Source organism: Lagenorhynchus albirostris, chromosome 12 (assembly GCF_949774975.1).
Source record: "Lagenorhynchus albirostris chromosome 12, mLagAlb1.1, whole genome shotgun sequence".
NCBI classification, from domain to species: Eukaryota; Metazoa; Chordata; class Mammalia; order Artiodactyla; family Delphinidae; genus Lagenorhynchus; species Lagenorhynchus albirostris.
The window spans coordinates 43,267,833-43,285,864 of record NC_083106.1 but is presented as its reverse complement, the minus strand read 5'-3'; the positions used below and the strand labels follow the sequence as shown (position 1 = coordinate 43,285,864).

General features: G+C 41.9%; 1 protein-coding gene across 5 annotated transcripts in view; it reads left to right on the top strand.

The window, feature by feature from the left end:
• The first annotated feature begins 8,881 nt into the window (after positions 1-8,881).
• The window catches only part of DSE (dermatan sulfate epimerase), a 68,407-nt gene continuing 59,256 nt past the window's right edge, over positions 8,882-18,032 (top strand). Inside the window, exon 1 of one of the 5 annotated variants that reach the window (XM_060168092.1) lies at positions 8,882-9,079. The gene's annotated coding sequence lies outside the window, so the exon portion shown is untranslated. Of the gene's footprint in view, positions 9,080-9,867; positions 9,901-18,032 lie in introns of those variants that run through there. The other 4 variants (XM_060168089.1, XM_060168096.1, XM_060168090.1 and 1 more) reach the window with 4 other exon arrangements.

Sequence of the window (18,032 nt, the reverse complement as noted above, 5' to 3'; positions counted from 1 at the left end):
CCTTCTACACCAGAGGTTCTCAGATTGGAGTCACCTGCAGAGCTTTAAAACTTGCTTAGAGTGAGCATCCTGTAACAAATCGAAATTTCTGGGATTGGGCCCCAGGCATCAAATGTTTAGAAATTCCCCAGGTGATTCAATGTGCAGCCTAGTGTAAGAACAAGTGGTCTAGGCCAGTAACCCTCAAACTCACTGTGCATAAGAACCACCTGTAGAGTTGGTTAAAACATAGATTCCTGGTCCTTACTCCCAGAGCCTGGGCTTGGAACTGACATTTTAAAAAATCCCATGGTCACTGGGGGATGGGGGGGGAGGGATAAATTGGAAGATTGGGATTGACACATACACACTACTATTGATATATTTAAAATAGGTAACTAATAAAGACCTACTTTATAGCACTTCAATACTGTGTAATGGCCTGTATGGGAAAAGAATCTGAAAGAGAGTGGCTATATGTATATGTATAACAGATTCACTTTGCTGTACAACTGAAACTAACACAACATTGTAAATCAACTATGCCCCAATAAAATAATTTTAAAAAAATTTTAAAATCCCAAGTTCTATGTATTGAGTTGTTTCTCCCCCCACCAGCCCTAATTTATATGTTGAAGCCCTAACCCCCAATATGACTGTATTTGGAGACAGGGCTTTTAGGAGGTAAAGTTACATGAAGTCATAAGGGTGGGGTGATAATCCAATAGGACTGGTAGTCTTAAAAGAAGAGGAAGAGAGCAAGAGATCTGTTTCTCTCTCTACATGTGCATGCACTAAGGAAAGGCTATGTGAGGTTACAGCAAGAGGACAGGAGACAGGAAGAGAGCTCTCACCAGAAACCAAATCAGCTGGCACCTTGATCTTGGACTCCCCAGGGTTCAGAACTTTGAGAAATAAATTTCTGTTGTTTAAGCCACCCAGTCTCTGGTATTTTGTTGTGGCAGCCCAAGCTGACTAATATAGCAAGTAATGCTGATGCTAGCAGTCCATGGACCACATTTTGAGTACCACTAGTCTAGGCCACATACCCCAGAAACTTTTTTAATTTGTCTGAGGGTAGTGCAGGGTGTCATTATTTTTTAACATTTCCTGGGTGATTTTAGTGTATAGACAGGATTGAGAACCACAGATCAAGACCAGCTTCTTCAACTTATGACTAGGATGCTGAGACTCAAACAGGTTAAGTGATTTGCCCAAGTTATCATGTATGCTATTGCTGAATTTTGCAAATTTATAGGAGAAAAAAAGAATTTCTTCACACAGCTGGTATTTGAAAGACACAGTCCGAGAACCCAGCACTCTCAGTTTCCAGTATTAAGCCACTCATTTTTCCCCAAACAACATTAAAATTTGTTTAATTCTGGCAGATTCATTTTAAGTGCCTTTTCCATTATAGTACAATCCAAGAATGTTGTAGTCTGTGCCCCTCGTCTGCTTCATAACAGTTGTTATTTGTTGCAACATGCTTAAAGACTGAATAGAAAGTGATATTTTATATATATACATATACATGTATATGAGTATACATGTGGCTGACCTTCACACCACAATATTAATTTGCTCACCATGAACAGAAACACTGCTGTCTAGCATTATGCTTCTTGTATAATAGCAGGAAACTTAGAAAATTGATTCATGCAATAAAAAGATGAAAATTTAAGACTTTTGAATGCCTTAAAAAAACCCAGGCATAAATGAGGATAAATGACCAAGATGGGTAGAATTTTACTGAAATTTCACCTCAAGGACAGGAGCTTGGTTTGGTAAGTATGTGGTGCTGAGCTTACTTTGCCCATAACTTCGTGGAAAATTATATCACAAGTAATATACACCATCAAGTTTAACAATGATAAAGGAAACACGCTGTCCTGTGTACATTTTGAGTAGGCATTTGATTTTCCCTAAAATAAGGCTTATTTCTCCTTATACATTGACCTTTTGTTAATGGAAAAAAATGTATCTTGACATTTTTAAGTAAATTGCCACAGTTAATGTAAGATATGAGAATCTCAAAAGAAGTTAGTTGTACTTTCTTGGCCAGTGATGCAGCATGGAGAAGTGGGAGAAAGGAAGCTTGGCTAGGAACCAAGAGGACTGACTTCTCATCTCCACCAGTAATGAGCGGCAGGAACTGTAACAATCACCACCTATGTTAACCTCAGTTTCTTTGTAAAAGGAAAGGGTTGGTATTATTCCAAGGTTCTTTTTACCTTGCTTCATAGATCATAAGTGCCTCTAAGGAATGCTGTTTTTCTGTTAGACTGTACTTGGGCTTTTAAATTTTGTTTCCATTTGTCCACAAAGGGTAAAAACGGCCACTCAAAAATTGCACCATTTTAAAAAGTCTTAAAAATTAAAACACAGAAGAAGAAACAAGTCTGTGTTATTTGGAATCAGGTTAGAAAAAGATATTGAAAAATGCCATTGGATCACATACTTAGGTTTAATATCAGCAAACTGTCAATTATTCCTTATCTAAAAGATACTATGAATGCAAAGCAGACAAGATTTTCATTGCCTGATACAGATAATCTCACCAGTAGAAGAAAAAGCCTGCATAGCCTGGCTATTGGAATTCATTATTTATAATACTTGGGCAGCAGAAATGTGAAACGAAACCTTATATTCTGAAAGCAACTTCACTAGTTCAGCCATTACTGAAATCAAGTAATACTTCCCCAAACTGCATATCCAACAAAAGTATTTAGAAATAAATATATCAGTGAACTGATATAAATGAAAACCAATCTTCACAATATTTTATATCATTATTAAACCAGTACAAGTGTGGCAAATAAACCTATCATCTAAATCTAATGCTTCATTTGATTCAAGTGCCCATTGAGTAATACTCCTGTAGACCAGTGGTTCCCAAGCTTTCTATACATTGGAATCACAGGGCTTTAAACACCCTGTTATTATGCTTTGATTGGTACAGGCTACAGCCTGGGCATCAGAAGTTCTAAAAGCCCACAGGTTGTTCTAAAGTACAGCAAAGTTTGGGAAGCACTGCTATGGAGTATTGGTTCTAACTTTGGCTACATACTGGAACCATCTGGCATCTTGAAAAGAATATGGGATGTCTGGACGTCATCCTAGAAAGAATTAAATAAGAATTTCTGAGAGTAAGCCTGAGCATTGGTGTGTTTTAGGTACTCCCGCAGGTGACGCTAATATGCAGCCTTAGGGTTAGAGTTCTACTACAGAATTCTGCCTGAATAACTCCTTATGGCCTCCCGAACACATGAGCATAAAGCCTCATAAGGTTTGGCTTCCAAACTAGTGCAAACCTGGCATGAACTCAACTACTTCAGCAGGGCTGCGAGTGGGGTGTATGAAGAGAGAAGTTGGGCTATTTCTTGAAATAACAGACCATAACAATACACGGACATTTGGCAATCAGATTCCTGGGCCGTGAACCTGTCCTCAGAAACTTCTTAACACAATTCTTCCCTAGTTGTACTTTTCTGGAAAAAGCCAGAGTCTGGTAAAAAGAGGAGAATTAAGTACTACCCAAGCACCTGAATCACCCAATTAAAAACACCTCAATAAATATTTATTTTCTAAATTCCTCAGTGATGTCCAGATTTCTTTACAATTCTCAAAAGCCATGTTTAAGAAAAATACTAAATGCTTAAAATTTTGAGCCATTCCATAACTCTGAGTAAAGAACAAACTTCTAATTTCATCCATTCATGTGGCAAAAATTAATAATCATTTTTGTAATTTCAGAGAATAGTGCTATAGTTTGGTAGGTGGAAGGGACACCTTGGGTAGTTGTATGGTTAGGCCATTCAAGATGGCTGTTCTCTGGCTCCCTGTACATCTCCTGCTGGACCAGTCCCTGATTCTCTCATACAACTATCCAACCTCATAATTATAGGGCTTAATTAGTCCCTGTAACTGATGAGCCCACCTGATGTCAATTCCACCTATAAATAGTAGCCTCCTCCCTTGAGTAGAGAAGATTGTTGCCATGTTGTCTGTTGTAGGCAGTGGGGTGCCCCTCCAGGACATTTTGCTTAAGATCCCCTAAATAAACCATGGTCCCCTAAATAAATCCCCTAAATAAACCCTAAATAAACCCTAAATAAACCTAAATAAACCCTAAATAAATCCCCTAAATAAACCCTAAATAAACCCTAAATAAATCCCCTAAATAAACCCTAAATAAACCCTAAATAAACCATGGTCCAATAAACCATTGATGTCTCTGTCACTGTTTCCAAGCTCTTTCTTTGGTCTCCAGGCTGGGCAACTACAAGGCTTGCAGGCCTGCAGGGTGCAGCCCAACAGTAGTTTAAGGTAACTCAGGGGATATGTAAAAATCATCAATTTCAAAAGTCAATGGAGCATGAATGGAGGATAACTTTCATCTGAGACCAGGACACAGACTGTAAGTGGGGCTTTAGATATGAAAAGTTAGTATGGGCCAAGTGGTTTAGTGGAAAGAGCCTGGATTTGATAACAGACAACGTAATCATATGTGGTCTGAGCCATTACATCTTGGGAAATTCACTTCAACTTTCTGAGCCTCTGTTTCCTCATCAGTCAAATGAACATAGTAATACTGACATCAGTGCCTGTGAGGATAAAATGAGACACAGATGGAAGTACCTGGCACACGTAATGATCGATCTGTTAAAAGATTGTGAGGCCAGGAAACATGTATCTGAAGAATTATATGTAAACGCCTCAAATTGTAACTGAGGGTGGAGGGTTACAACTCAATTATGATTAAGAATGTAGGTGAATGTTTCCTTTAGTATTAATGATGAAAGCTAAGTTCAGGAAGCTTGAATCATCTGGAGATGAAGCAGTAGCAGCAGAACAGTCTAGGCAGTGGCAAGGAGCAGGTCAGCACTGGAAGAGTCAGGGAGGTGACAGGCCTGAGAAAGGAAGGTTGGAGAAATTGGTGGTGGATGTCTGACCAGGGCTGAATGCCCGGAGATGGAAGGGGAAGTTGAAGGATATTATCATTGAGGAAGTTAGTACAAGTATAGGGCAATAGGGTTTGAGCAAACTAAAATGATCACACCTCTTCAGTGACTCGACGATGTATCTCTTAGATGTAGGGTAAGGTGGTTTTATGAATAGACTAATTTGGTCTGAGGGGGGAAAAAAAGGCTTTTCAAGGATTGAAGCAGGTATGCAGTCATGGACCAGCTGGCTGGTTAGTAAAACCTAAAGGGCAAATTTGAGTTTAATGACTTAAACAAGAGAACAGAAACCATATACTGGTAACAGCCCTGTAAGACTGGGGTTCATTAGGCTAGAGCCAAAAATAAACTAAGGACAACAACAACAAAAATACATTTTATAAGATCATAGAAGGGATATACCTACTTAAGGTAAGTGGATGATAAACCAGAACTAACTCCCTTTTTTCTTCCCTATCATGGAAAAAAATAACCCTTCAACCTGAAAGAGTAAAATGTACTTTGCAATAGTTAATTGAAAGCTAAGATAGGTGAAGAATTTGTAAGAAAGCCTAGCTCTCTAAAGCTTAACTTCTCTTGCCTAGAAAAATTACATCTCAGCAAGGAGAGTTTACAAATAAGGATTTTCATCTAGAATCAGCATCAGAGATGAACACTGAAAGACTGGGGATGAACAAATGGAGTTCCAGTTTTCAACAAAAAGAAGCAGCTCGATTCCTGAAACTAAGACAAGGAGCTTGTCACAGATCCTGAGCAAAATGAATAAACCTATGATTAAGGTAATATCTGGGCACTTAGAAAAGGAAGAAACTCAGAAGTTAACAAGAATTCACAAGTAGTCATTTCCTTTTTTGGACTATGTTGTAACACCATATAGCAAGGACATCTAATAGACAAAGCACATCTGCTGTTTGGGGCTGTAACTGGGGGAAGAGGTCACTTTTCCCTAATCCCTCAGTCTGGGAAATGATGGTGTACTTTAATTTCTACAAAGATGTCACGTACCCATGTGCATTAGCTGCTCTGGGACAAGGGAAGAAAATATTAAGTTACGTGAGGTTCCTCAACTGATGAGAATATTCATCAACAGCATGCTAATTCAGTGTCAGCAGTGGAAGGCATCTGAGAATGAGAACTTGAATGTTGACATGGCATACAGACTGAATTTGCAGAACACGTGAAGCTGGGACGTAGAATTACTCAGTTACATCAGTGATACATAACATGTCAATAAGCTAAAAGAAGAGGCCTAACTTAACATGTGATTCTATTAAATTTTATTGTGCTAAGTGTTGAACAAACTATAATGGGTGTGGCTCGGGAAGAAGTGTTTTGGAGTGGGTGAGAAAAAGGCATTATTGCTTCAGAATTTTAGTAGATTGTAATATAGGAGTCAATAGGGTAATATTGCTGCCATAATAGTGCCTAGGATTTACTTGGGGAAAATACAGTAATTAGAACCAAGCCGTTAAACATCTGTGTTATTTGAATAAAACCTTGAACTCAATTTTGGGGATCAGATTTTGAGAGGAACAATGGCAAAGTAAACCACCTTCCAAGGGCTTTCAGAAAAGATAAGGAAAAGCTGATGGAGTTGGTAGGTATCCAGACAAATTGAAGCGCTCTCCTGTGGAATTCACGCTAAATGCATCCTAGAAGACCCCAGAGGGCAGGATTGCAGATCTTTGAGCCCTACTATTTGGGGGGCCATTTGCAAGAGGTGGATGTTATTCAGAAGCAGATTTCCAGGTCAATTTACAGCAAAACTGGGGGCAAAGGGGAATAAAAGACAGTGGGTACTGTCTCCTTTGAAGATTTCTTTTCTTTTTTTTCTTTTTTTTTCCCCGGTACGCGGGCCTCTCACTGTTGTGGCCTCTCCCGTTGCGGAGCACAGGCTCCGGAAGCGCAGGCTCAGCGGCCATGGCTCACGGGCCCAGCCGCTCCGCGGCACGCGGGATCTTCCCGGACCGGTGCACGAACCCGTGTCCCCTGCATCGGCAGGCGGACTCTCAACCACTGTGCCACCAGGGAAGCCCTCCTTTGAAGATTTCTTAATCCTGGTTGCACATTCTGATCGCCTGGGAAGAGATTTTAAAATGCTGATGCTTACATGTTAGCCCTAGAGATTCTGATTTATTGGTCTTGTGTGGGGTCCCCATTAAAAAGTATTTTATCAAAGCTCCCCTGCTGATTTAATGTTCTAGGTTGGAGAACCACTGAGTTAGATGACTACTTATCTAGAGGTTAAATAAATCAAACCAGACGCTTTTTCTAAGGTCTCTTCCAAATTTGAGAAGGTAAGTGTAAATTAACACTTACGGGTTATATACCACAGCCTGACACTTTCACAATGAAGCTTCTCTAATAATTGAATTAATATATGTAAATCTCTTAGCACAGTATCTGGCATGTAGTAACTCAAATATTCAATATTTTTATTGTATCTTCTCTATAACTGTTCGATGGAGGTATTTATTATATCTCTACATTACAGATGAGAAGACAGAGGCTCTGAGGTTAGTTTTCCAAGGACCCTCATAGTAAATTGCAAAATGAGGATTTAAACCAGATTAAACTAGTTTTAAGTTCTAGAGCCCCTTATCTCCTCCACAGTCCACCTCTAAAACATCTGGAAGTTTATGCAAATTAGTGGTTTACTTGAGTGAACATTTAAAATATTTTAACAAAACCACTTCCTCTTGACCATTTTGTAAGGAATTTCTCTCCAAATGCAATTTCTGAAAAAAAGAAGCATAAAACTCGACATCCACATTTCTTTCTAATGTGGCCTGAGGGAAACTACTCTGTAGGTCTTGAGATACTCTGAGGACGGGAAAATGGAAGGAGGTGGCCCTTCAGAACTCAAACAAAGCATGGGAGAAGCAAGGGAGAAAAGCACTGCTCTCAGGTAAAACATCTCTAGTGCTAAAGAATGGATGAACATCTGTCACTGTACCGCCTAGCTCTGGCAGGTTAATTACAAGCCAAGGCTGAGGAAGCCCTGCGGTGACGGCCCTGGTCTTGTCTGCCACTTTCCTGAGGTCAGGTTGGATCAGGCTGTGTGCAATGGCTGCTGGAAGAGAAGGCAGGAAACTTCTCCAAAGGGGCTGTGACTACTAAGGTTGCAAATCCTCCACCTGAAAAACTCAGACGGATGAGGGGAGTCGGTCTCTCTCTCTTTCTCTCCCTCGTCCACCCAGGCCTAGGAGATAAGGTAAATTAAATTTCCTCTTGTGCGTTGTATATATCAAATGTTCTGTTCCTGACCCTTTACCTTTGATTAACATCCGTTCAGTTTGCAGGGTTCAGTGCTTTTGGCTTTACTGTATTTTGTTAGTACGGTTAAGGCGAGGACCGCTTCTAAATAGGTGATTTCCACCCTTCTGTCTGAGAAGAGAGTAAAACCGAATTCGGGAGAAACGGAGGGGTAACAATTTTGGAAAAGGCGAGGGGAGTGGGTAACAGCCTCGGTGGTAAAGTTCTCAACGTTGGAGGAAAACGGTTTCCTCTCCCGGAGCTCTATGGAAGCATCAGCTCCTCCCCTCGGGCCTCCAAAAGTACCCTTCGTTTGGGGGCGATTCTAGAGTTGAACCCGAAGCGCGTGGGGTCATTAGAAACTAGAGCAAGTTGAAGCCAAAGAGGCCTGGCAGGGTAGGGGTGCGTGGAGTCGGGGCCCGAGTGGAGGGGAAGGCCGAGAACCGCGAGTCCCGGGAGAGGAGGAGGAAGAGAAAGCGGGGCGGGCCGGAGGTCGGGGTCCGGCGTCGGGAAGGGGTCCCCGTTTCTCCCTCCCCGTCCTCGCCTCCCGGGGCGCTGGTGACGTTGCGGTTTCCTCCTCCCTGCAGCTGAGCCTCAGCGCCCGCCGCGTCCCGCCCTCCTCCCCTTTCGCCCACACCCCACCCGCCCGCGCCGGCCCCGCTCGCAGTAGCGCCGCCCGAGGCTGCAGCGGCGCATCCTGTGGCGCGGCGCCCACCCGCACCCATGGCGCGGCGGGCGCGCTGAGGGCTCGGCTCCGAGGGCGCCGGGGGCCAGGGCGCCGGGGGCCCGGGCGCCCTGGAGTGAGGGGGGCCGGGAAGGGCTTCCGGAGCCTGGGCCCAAGCTGGGAGGCGACGCCCGAGAGGACGAAGCCGCGGCGGGGAGCGGTAAGCGGAGGGGCGCGCGAGTGGTGGGCAGGGCGCGCGGCGGGCGCCGCTCTGGGCCCCGCGCGGCGCAACTTTCTTCCGGAGATTCGGGCGGGTGGCCGGGCGCCGGCGGGAGGCAGGCGAAGAGCCACGTCCCCCGCCGGGCGCAGAGCGCCGCGAGCTGCGCGCCCGAGCCCGGTTCCGCTGGGCTCCTGGAGGGCGCGCGAGGCGTGAAGCCGGAGCCGTGGGTTTCCCCGGCGGCGGGGCAGCTTTTAGTCCCTTCCCAGCCCTCGAGCGCCCAGCGCAGAGCCGGGCGCACCATAAGAACTCAGATCACTTTCGGTGCGTCGGGTCCGGCCGGCCCAGCAGCGATTTCCTGGACGGCCGGGGGCCTCCGGCTTCCCTCTGCCCGGTAGCCTGGCACAGCTTCGCGCCCTCCTTTCCCTGCATCTTTCCGTTAATTGGGGTGGTAGTGGTCGTGGGTGCCGATGCTGGCGCTGGCAGCCCGCCTCTGCGATTGTGGAAGCTGGGCAGGCACGTCCCGAGCCTCCCCCAGGCGCTGGATTCCAGAGCCGCCCGGCTCCGCAGACACTTGGAGAAATTGTTGGTAAACCTCACTCCCTGGCAGCCCCTGGTGGTAGGGTGGGGCTGGGACGTGCTTGACTCACAGGCTGGGAAGCTCTGTGAGCAATGCCACATGGGCTCAAGATCTGTCGCGGCTGGAATCTGAGCTAAGTTTGTGACCCGAGAACTTTCTCATTTTCATTGCTCATTTGAGGCATCAGCCTCTGCTTAGGCTGGCGGGCATTAGAGCTGAAACCGAATCTATTGCTTAAAAAAAAGTAGGTGAGCCTCATTTACCTGGAATTCCTTAGATCAGGAAATGCCACTTTTAATTTCTGGGAATCTCCGTGTTATAAAGTTTTTTAAAACGTTTTTTCATTAGTCACGGTTTAGTTAATGTTACATTAAATTTGAGAAGGGACGTTCTCACTGAGAAATAGTTTCAAAACAGGTTTTTTTTTGAGTATTTTATTTTTCACATTATAGAGTTAACCTTTCAGGAATTTCCTTTTCTTCAGTTTTTAAAAATTTCTCAATAAATGATAACCCGTATGAAATGAAATATTATGTGCAATGTTTTTTATTATTATTTTATTTTATTTTTGATTGTGTTGGGTCTTCGTTGCTGCACGCGGGCTTTCTCTAGTTGTGAGCAGGGGCTACTCTTCGTCGCGATGCGTGGGCTTCTCATTGTGGTGGCTTCTCTTGTTGCAGAGCACGGGTTCTAGGCACATGAGCTCAGTAGTTGTGGCACGTGAGCTCAGTAGTTGTGGCTTGCGGGCCCTAGAGTGCAGGCTCAGTAGTTGTGGTGTCCGGGCTTAGTTGCTCCGCGGCATGTGGGATCTTCCCGGACCAGGGCTCGAACTCGTGTTCCCTGCATTGGCAGGCGGATTCTTAACCACTGCACCACCAGGGAAGTCCCTATGTGCAATGTTTTATAGAATATTCTGACACTACTTCTAAAATGGGATCCCCAAATTGTTCGTAATGTGCATGGAAAAAATAAAATACAGCATTATCTGAGTATTTGTGTGTCATGTACTACAAGGTCCCATACAGATACGTGTCCTTTTATGAAGTGTGCAGGTAAGATGTGTTCTAGTATAACTGGAGAAGAGAAAATATTGAGTTTGATGCCTCCATCATCTAGTGACCTGTGTGGGTTCAGCAATAAGTGCAAGACAGTGCTGTTTACTTAGGAAACATATGGAAGGATATAAGAAACTGCCCTGGCTCTCCCCAAGCTCTTAAGGTAGAAAGGGAGAAACCGTAAATAAGCAGCACCTGAGAGTTTGGGCTTTGGAAGCATCATTTTTCATTAATTGGTATATGATGTCAGTATTAGTGTCGTCTAGCTTTCGTTAAATAAAGACAGTGGCCTACATAGTACATTTTTACATTCAGGTTAAAAAGTATCGATAGTACAGTTACCAAGTAAAATGGAATTCTCAAAAAAAAGAAATGTGGATAAAGAGGGAAATTTGCCACAGAATACGATTTAGGCCTTTGTCACTGAGGGGATTATTAGCACCTTCCTGGTCCTGCTGGGTAGAAGCTGTTTAAAGTTCCTCCATCTGAGGTTAGGGGCCTGGTTATGGAAAGACACTGGGTAAGAAGTTAGCTAGGTTTGCCACATGAGGTCAGGACCATCATAATACCTAATATTTTTGTGTGCATCTACTTTAGTGTTTATAAAATTATTCCACAAATTAGCTAATTACAGGTTTTCAATGATATTTGTTTTCCAGTCCAATATCCCACAGTACTGCCTTGATCTGGTGGCCATCCAGGAGGGAAAGTTCTTAGCTTCACAGATGTTGCCCCACCCTTCCCAATACCTCATTATAAAGATTTTTTTAATCTCTGAAAAAGTGTCTTAAGATCATAGATGAAAATGCATTCTGCAATTAAACAAAAAAATATTTGTTTATACATTTCTTAATATTATTTGTAGCAGAATATTTTGGTATTTATTTCTACTTGCCTTGGATTACACTAAGGCATGAAAGAAATTACATGAGATCCACTCTATTATGATTTCAACAAATGAATGGAGAGGAATAAAGAAAGATACATTTAAATTTGGGTTGTAATTTATCAGTAACCTTCGTGTTCCAAAGGGGTAAAGAAACTACTAAAGGACTAGCCTTTTGTATTTGCAGCATGTGTTAAATATTACTTAAATCATTAGCATGTTTGAGTCCTAGACATAACACATTTTCTTATCCTTTTTTCACCCTCCTCCATTTAAAAAAAAAAAAGAAATACTGTTATTGTCCTGGGATATGTTTGTGGCAGGCCTTTGAGGAGATCAAGAATGTCTGGTCCAGGGAACTCCATCATTATAGTGGATACTTTTATTCCATTTACTGAGAGGGGCTGGATCTTTGCTATTATGAAGGAGTGGGTAAGGCAGAGATTCCATGTCCAGCAACCCTTCTGAAATAATGGGTCCAAGCGGAGGGCAGGACAGTTCTTATTACTATATTATAAAATGCCTTAGGGTTTTCTCATCTTGGAATTACATTATCTTCACCTACAGTGATTTGGAGAATAAAACTCTTTGGTGGTCACCAAATTACCAGTAGGTATTTGGATGACGCAATGTAATCCTCTAAACCTGAGTCAGTGCCCAGCATGGGAATTAGGCAAGCGTGTAAGCCCAGAGTACCAAAAAGAAATTATTTTCCAGTAAAATTCATATGATTAATTAAGGGCAGAATGAAAGTAGAGATTAAAGTCCTAGATTCCAGAGGCACTGATCCATGCTTCTATTTGGTGATAGCAATAATTAGAAATGGATGAAGTTCAAAAAGTCTTGCCAACTCTAATGCCCAACTCTAATAGGAAATTGTATTTTAAAAATTAAACTTTGCAAGAAAAATATAGTTCTGATGAACCTAGGGGCAGGACAGGAATAAAGATGCAGAGGTAGAGAATGGAGTTGGACTCGGGGAGGGGGAAGGGTAAGCTGGGATAAAGTGAAAGAGTAGCATTGACACCTATACACTACCAAATATAAAATAGATAGCTAGTGGGAAGCAGCTGCAAAGGACTGGGAGATCAGCTTGGTGCTTTGTGACCACCTAGAGGGGTGGGATAGGGAGGGTGGGAGGGAGGTGCAAGAGGGAGGGGATATGGGGATATATGTATATGTATAGCTGATTCACTTTGTTATACAGCAGAAACTAACACACCATTGTAAAGCAATCATACTCCAAGAAAGATGTTAAAAATCAAACTTTGCATTAAGTGGATAATATTTTTAATTGAAGCAATTTTTCTTTAAAGAAAATCTTTCTATATATGTTAGTTAATAAATGTAGTCCCAAGTTCTGACCCATCTAACTTTATTGTTTCACAACTTCTAGTTGCATATGGAAGAGTGGTTTGGTTAGGGGATGGTGGAGAGATATTGCAGGGAAGAATCATACTGGAAAGAAAATTAGGAAGTATTGTGGACGCGATTAAGAGGAGAAACTAGCGTTAATAAACTCTTATGAATTCATATACATTTAGACAATTGAAGGAAGAGTCCTTGATAGGTCATACAGCTACGTGAATGCTTGCATTTTAAAACTGCCTAGTAATTTAATATTTTTTCAAATAATTCTGATATTCTGATATTTTAGCCTAGTGGAAATGGAGAGTGATGTAGAGCAGGTGTCTTATCCTCATTTTAGGGGTGTAGAAATGGAAATACCATGGAAGTAAGAGACTTATCTCTCATTTTTTTAAAAATTTATTTTATTTTTGGCTGCATTGGGTCTTCCCTGTTGTGCGCGGGCTCTCTCTAGTTGTGGCGAGTGGGGGCAACTGTTTATTGCAGTGCACAGACTTCTCATTGCAGTGGCTTCTCTTTGTTGCTGAGCACGGGCTCTAGGCGTGCGGGCTTCAGTAGCTGCGGCTTGTGGGCTCTAGAGCGCAGGCTCAGTAGTTGTGGCTCATGGGCTTAGTTGCTCCGCGGCACGTGGGATCTTCCTGGACCAGGGCTCGAAACCCGTGTCCTCTGCTTTGGCAGGCAGATTCTCAACCACTGCGCCGCCAGGGAAGACCTGTTGTCTCTCATTTGCAAGTAATTAGTGGTCTACCTTAAACATGAGATTAACCTAAATGGCGTATGTAATTCTACTTTTCTCCTTTATGACTCCACATTCATGTTGTTAAAGACTCTTATATTTCATTTTCCTACAGATCTAATTTATTATCCCGCTTACTCATTACTGTCCCTGAACTGTCAGCTCCCTGGAATGCTTATGTGCTTCCCAGGCTTCCGTAAACTGGCTATTTACAGACCCTCTTCCCACAGCTCTCTCCTCTCACTCTGCCTATCTCTTCTCATCCTCGTCAGGCTTCCATCCTGGGGCCCCTTTTAATTCCCACAAAACCCTAGGCTCATTGCTCAGCTCTCATTAGCTGGCTTCAGGTTTTTGGGTGCTTTACCAATTGCGTTGCTTCCTTCTGCTTGTCTCAGCAAGCTTCAGCCTGTTGAGGGTGTGGATTTCAGATCCTCTGTCAGATGCCCAGAAGAGTATAAACCTGCAGGAGGTAGAATATTCAGAGAATCTGTTGAATATCACAGAAAATAAAAGGGAATGATTTTACTTTGGGAAGAGAAGAAAAGATTGTTGAGGCCATCTGTTTATTTCTTGAATGGAGTTCAGTTCTTAATTCCGAATAACACTATGAATTTTGATGTGCTTTAAGATTACCGCTGAATTTCCTTCTATTTGTTTCGACTCCCTTGGGGTGTTCCATACACATGATCTTGGTAAGTGTTGTCATCAAATGTTAGTAGGTAATTTCTGAAAGAACAGAATTTGCCTCTTCAGTAATATTTAGAAGCTATAAACATCCTGATAATAAGCATGATTTGTTTTGGCATTTATATGTGAGAATAGTTATAACCATTAGGTAAGTATAGTCCTGTTTTTAAAAATATAGCAAAAGACATGTATGCAGTTAACTCTCAATTACACATATGTGACGTATCCATTGTAGGTTGTGCCCATCTGCTTTGTCCTAGACAGAGTCAGAGAGAGTTTGCAACTGAGTGTATATATGTGTCTGCATGCCAGAAACATTTTTTGGTATTATTTATGGAATTAATAGTGCCTCTCTTCGCCCCAGTAAATGTGGAAAATAGTAGGATAATCATAGTAAAATTCCTTGTGTGTGTTTAAATTAGTGTACATGATCTTTCAGAAGAAATTGAGTAGGTCCACACTCATTTAAAAAGCTGTCATTTAAATTTTTCCATTTGAAATATTCGTTGCATACATAGATGCCATAGGGTTGTGAATCTGTTGATTAAATCAAGGATTTTACGTTTTTCTCATGTGTAACAAACTTAGCTACTAAGCAATAGGCATTTAATGTGTACAGATGTTCTACCACAACAAAGTTGAGTCAGCATTTCATAACTCTTAAAAAGAACTTGTAAAGGAAATGGGCTCACCAAGCTTGTGGGTCTGTAATATTTTTATTGATGAAGTACACAGGCAATATACTGGCTTTACTGTGGGAGTCTAATTGCTATTGCAAGAAAAATGGAGATATTTGTTAGCGATTCCTGAAGTGGGAGATAACATTAGGTTGGTTATATAAGTCTTAGTGTAAAATGTAGTAATCTGTAGGTTATGTTGTGAATCTGGTAGAGATTACTCATGTAAAGAAATAACAGACTACAAATTCACACCTTCATTGAGAGTAGTCCTTTACATTGAAGTATTGAAAGGGTTATAGCATTTCTAAAGTTAGTTTACACCCAGAAAGTTGTGTCAGTGACAAGAAACTCAAGAATTGCATGATAAAAATCATCAAGTAGTTTAAAATTGTTTCACGCCAAGGTGCACTCAACACCCTGACACCAGGTAGAGCAGTAGTAAAGGTGGCCTGGCTGCAGTATCACACCGCTTACCTTCTTTACAGTTGTGACTGTCAGCTTTTCTTCTTGACACAGTGCTCTTTTTGTTGTTTGGCTATATCTGAGGACAGACTATAAGTAATGGATTTCTGGAATTCCACAAATTCTGGTTAAGAGCTCTTCTTGGGGCCTTGGCAGTTGAATGATATCATCCTAGGAGGTATGGATGGGGCCAGGCTTACCAGACCCGTGGATAATCGGGCAGGGGCCAGCTGGATTTAGGAATCACCTGCAGTGTTTACACTGCTCCCGGGGTGGGGGGGGGTGGGGAATGGGCCTGGCAGGAAGGAAGAAGGAGACTGAAAGGGAATGTTGAACAGCTGTTTTCCATCTTCCCTGAAGAAAAAGAAGAGGAAATCGCCGTAGAGCAGGCATCAAGAGGGATTTATGCAAAATACAGGGAAGTTTTTCTGAATGTTTTAACCTTTAGAATGGATTTATGAAGGAGGCCTTTGAGTTCTTCTCTGTTCAGAGAGGTTTAAGTGAGGTTGTCCAGAAGGGATGTTAGCATTTATCTTCTGGGGTTCTAATTTTATGACCTCTGCTCATCTGGATTTGAAAATCTTAGAAGTTAAAAATGACTTAATTATATGAATGTAGAAGAAATGGTCAGTTTCAGTGTTTGAAATGCGAGTTGTCTTTATAGTTTCTACTTAGCATTTTTATTTATTAGAGCAAAGTATTTGCTAACTGGTTGAATATTGATTCTATATAAGACTGCTTCAACCTTTCATACAGATACACATTACAGTGTCTGAAAACTCCTCTCCTCTATGCTTAAGCTGTTTTCTCCCCAAACAGGTCGGTCACTTTTCTCCGCATTTCTTTTTTATTTTAGAAAATCTTTAAAAAGGTCTTGGCATCAGACTATGGTGTTCCATTTGGACTTTCAGTAATATCTTTTACTTTTCCCTGCCCCATTTTTTCTAGTAGAACTAGACTGGCAACAGTGGTCACCTGAATGTATGGGGCATTCATTAGCCATGTGGTCAAAACATAGAGGTTGCCCATGTCAGAAAGAGTCTGGAAACTTCTCTCATATTCCAAACTTCTTATAGCAGTATTTTGGTTAAAAATAATAATAGCATTTATAGAAACAATGTGAACTTTGCTTCATTTTTGTTCAGGAAGATAGACTCACTAGTAGAATTCTTTTTTCCCTCTCCAGTTTTATTGAGATGTAATTGACATACAGCACTGTATAAAAGTTAAAGGTATACAGCATAATGATTTGACTTACATCATGAAATAAATTTAGTGAACATCCAGTATCTCATATAGATACAAAAATTAAAGAAACAGAAAAAATTTTTTCTATAGTGAGCCAGTTTTTCTACAGTGAAGTAGGAGTTTACAGAAGAGGAAGGGGAGGAGGCCAGAATGATCCTTGTAATGGATTAGAGCTGGAGACTAAGTGTGAACTCATGTTTAGCTTAGTATCAGTACAGATGGTTAAATTTAGAATTGTTTATAGATACATGTATTATATATACATGGTTTAGTATACACGCATGTATTTCCTCACTCTGTCAGCTGCAAAGGACAAGCAGCAATGATACCCTGGTGGTAATGAGCACACCTAGCGCTCAGTTCTTGGTTTTTAAAATCATTCTTCACAAAAGTAACCAGGGCTCCTTAGAGAAATGGCTGATTCTAGGACTGGGCAGGAAATATACAAGGTGATTCTGGAGCATCTTGCAGTGGCAGAAAATAAGGAAGTGTTAAAAAAAAAAACCCAAACCGAAACTATATTATATTCAAATTTTCTTATCTTTTACCTAATATCCCATTTCTGTTCCAGGATCTCACCCAGGACACCACATTATATTTAGTTACAATAGCGTGTCTCCTCAGGCTCCTATTTTCTGTGAAAGTTTCTCAGACTTTCCTTGAAGATCTTGACAATTTTAAGGACTGGTCAGGCATTTTTATAATGTCTCTCGAGGGCTTCCCTGGTGGCGCAGTGGTTGAGAGTCCGCCTGCCGATGCAGGGGACACGGGTTTGTGCCCCGGTCCAGGAAGATCCCACATGCTGTGGAGCGGCTGGGCCCGTGAGCCATGGCCGCTGAGCCTGCGTGTCCGGAGCCTGTGCTCCGCAACGGGAGAGGCCACAGCGGTGAGAGGCCTGCGTACCAAAAAAAAAAAAAATATATATATATATATATATATATATATATATATAAAAAATGTCTCTCGAGTGGGATTTGTCTAGTATTTTTCTCGTTATAATACTGGGGTTTTAGGTTTGGGGGAGGAAGAGCATAAAAGTAAAGTGCCATTTTCATCACATCATATCAAGGGTACAGATCATAAATATGACTTATCATGGCTGATGTTGACCTTGATCACCCGGCTGAAATAGCGTTTGTCAGGTTTCTTACTGTGAGGTTATTCTTTTCCCCCTGGTCCATACTGTCCTCTTTGGCAGGAAGACGCAGTCCACACTTAAGGAGGGGGAGGTCATGCTCCACTTCCGAAAGAGCA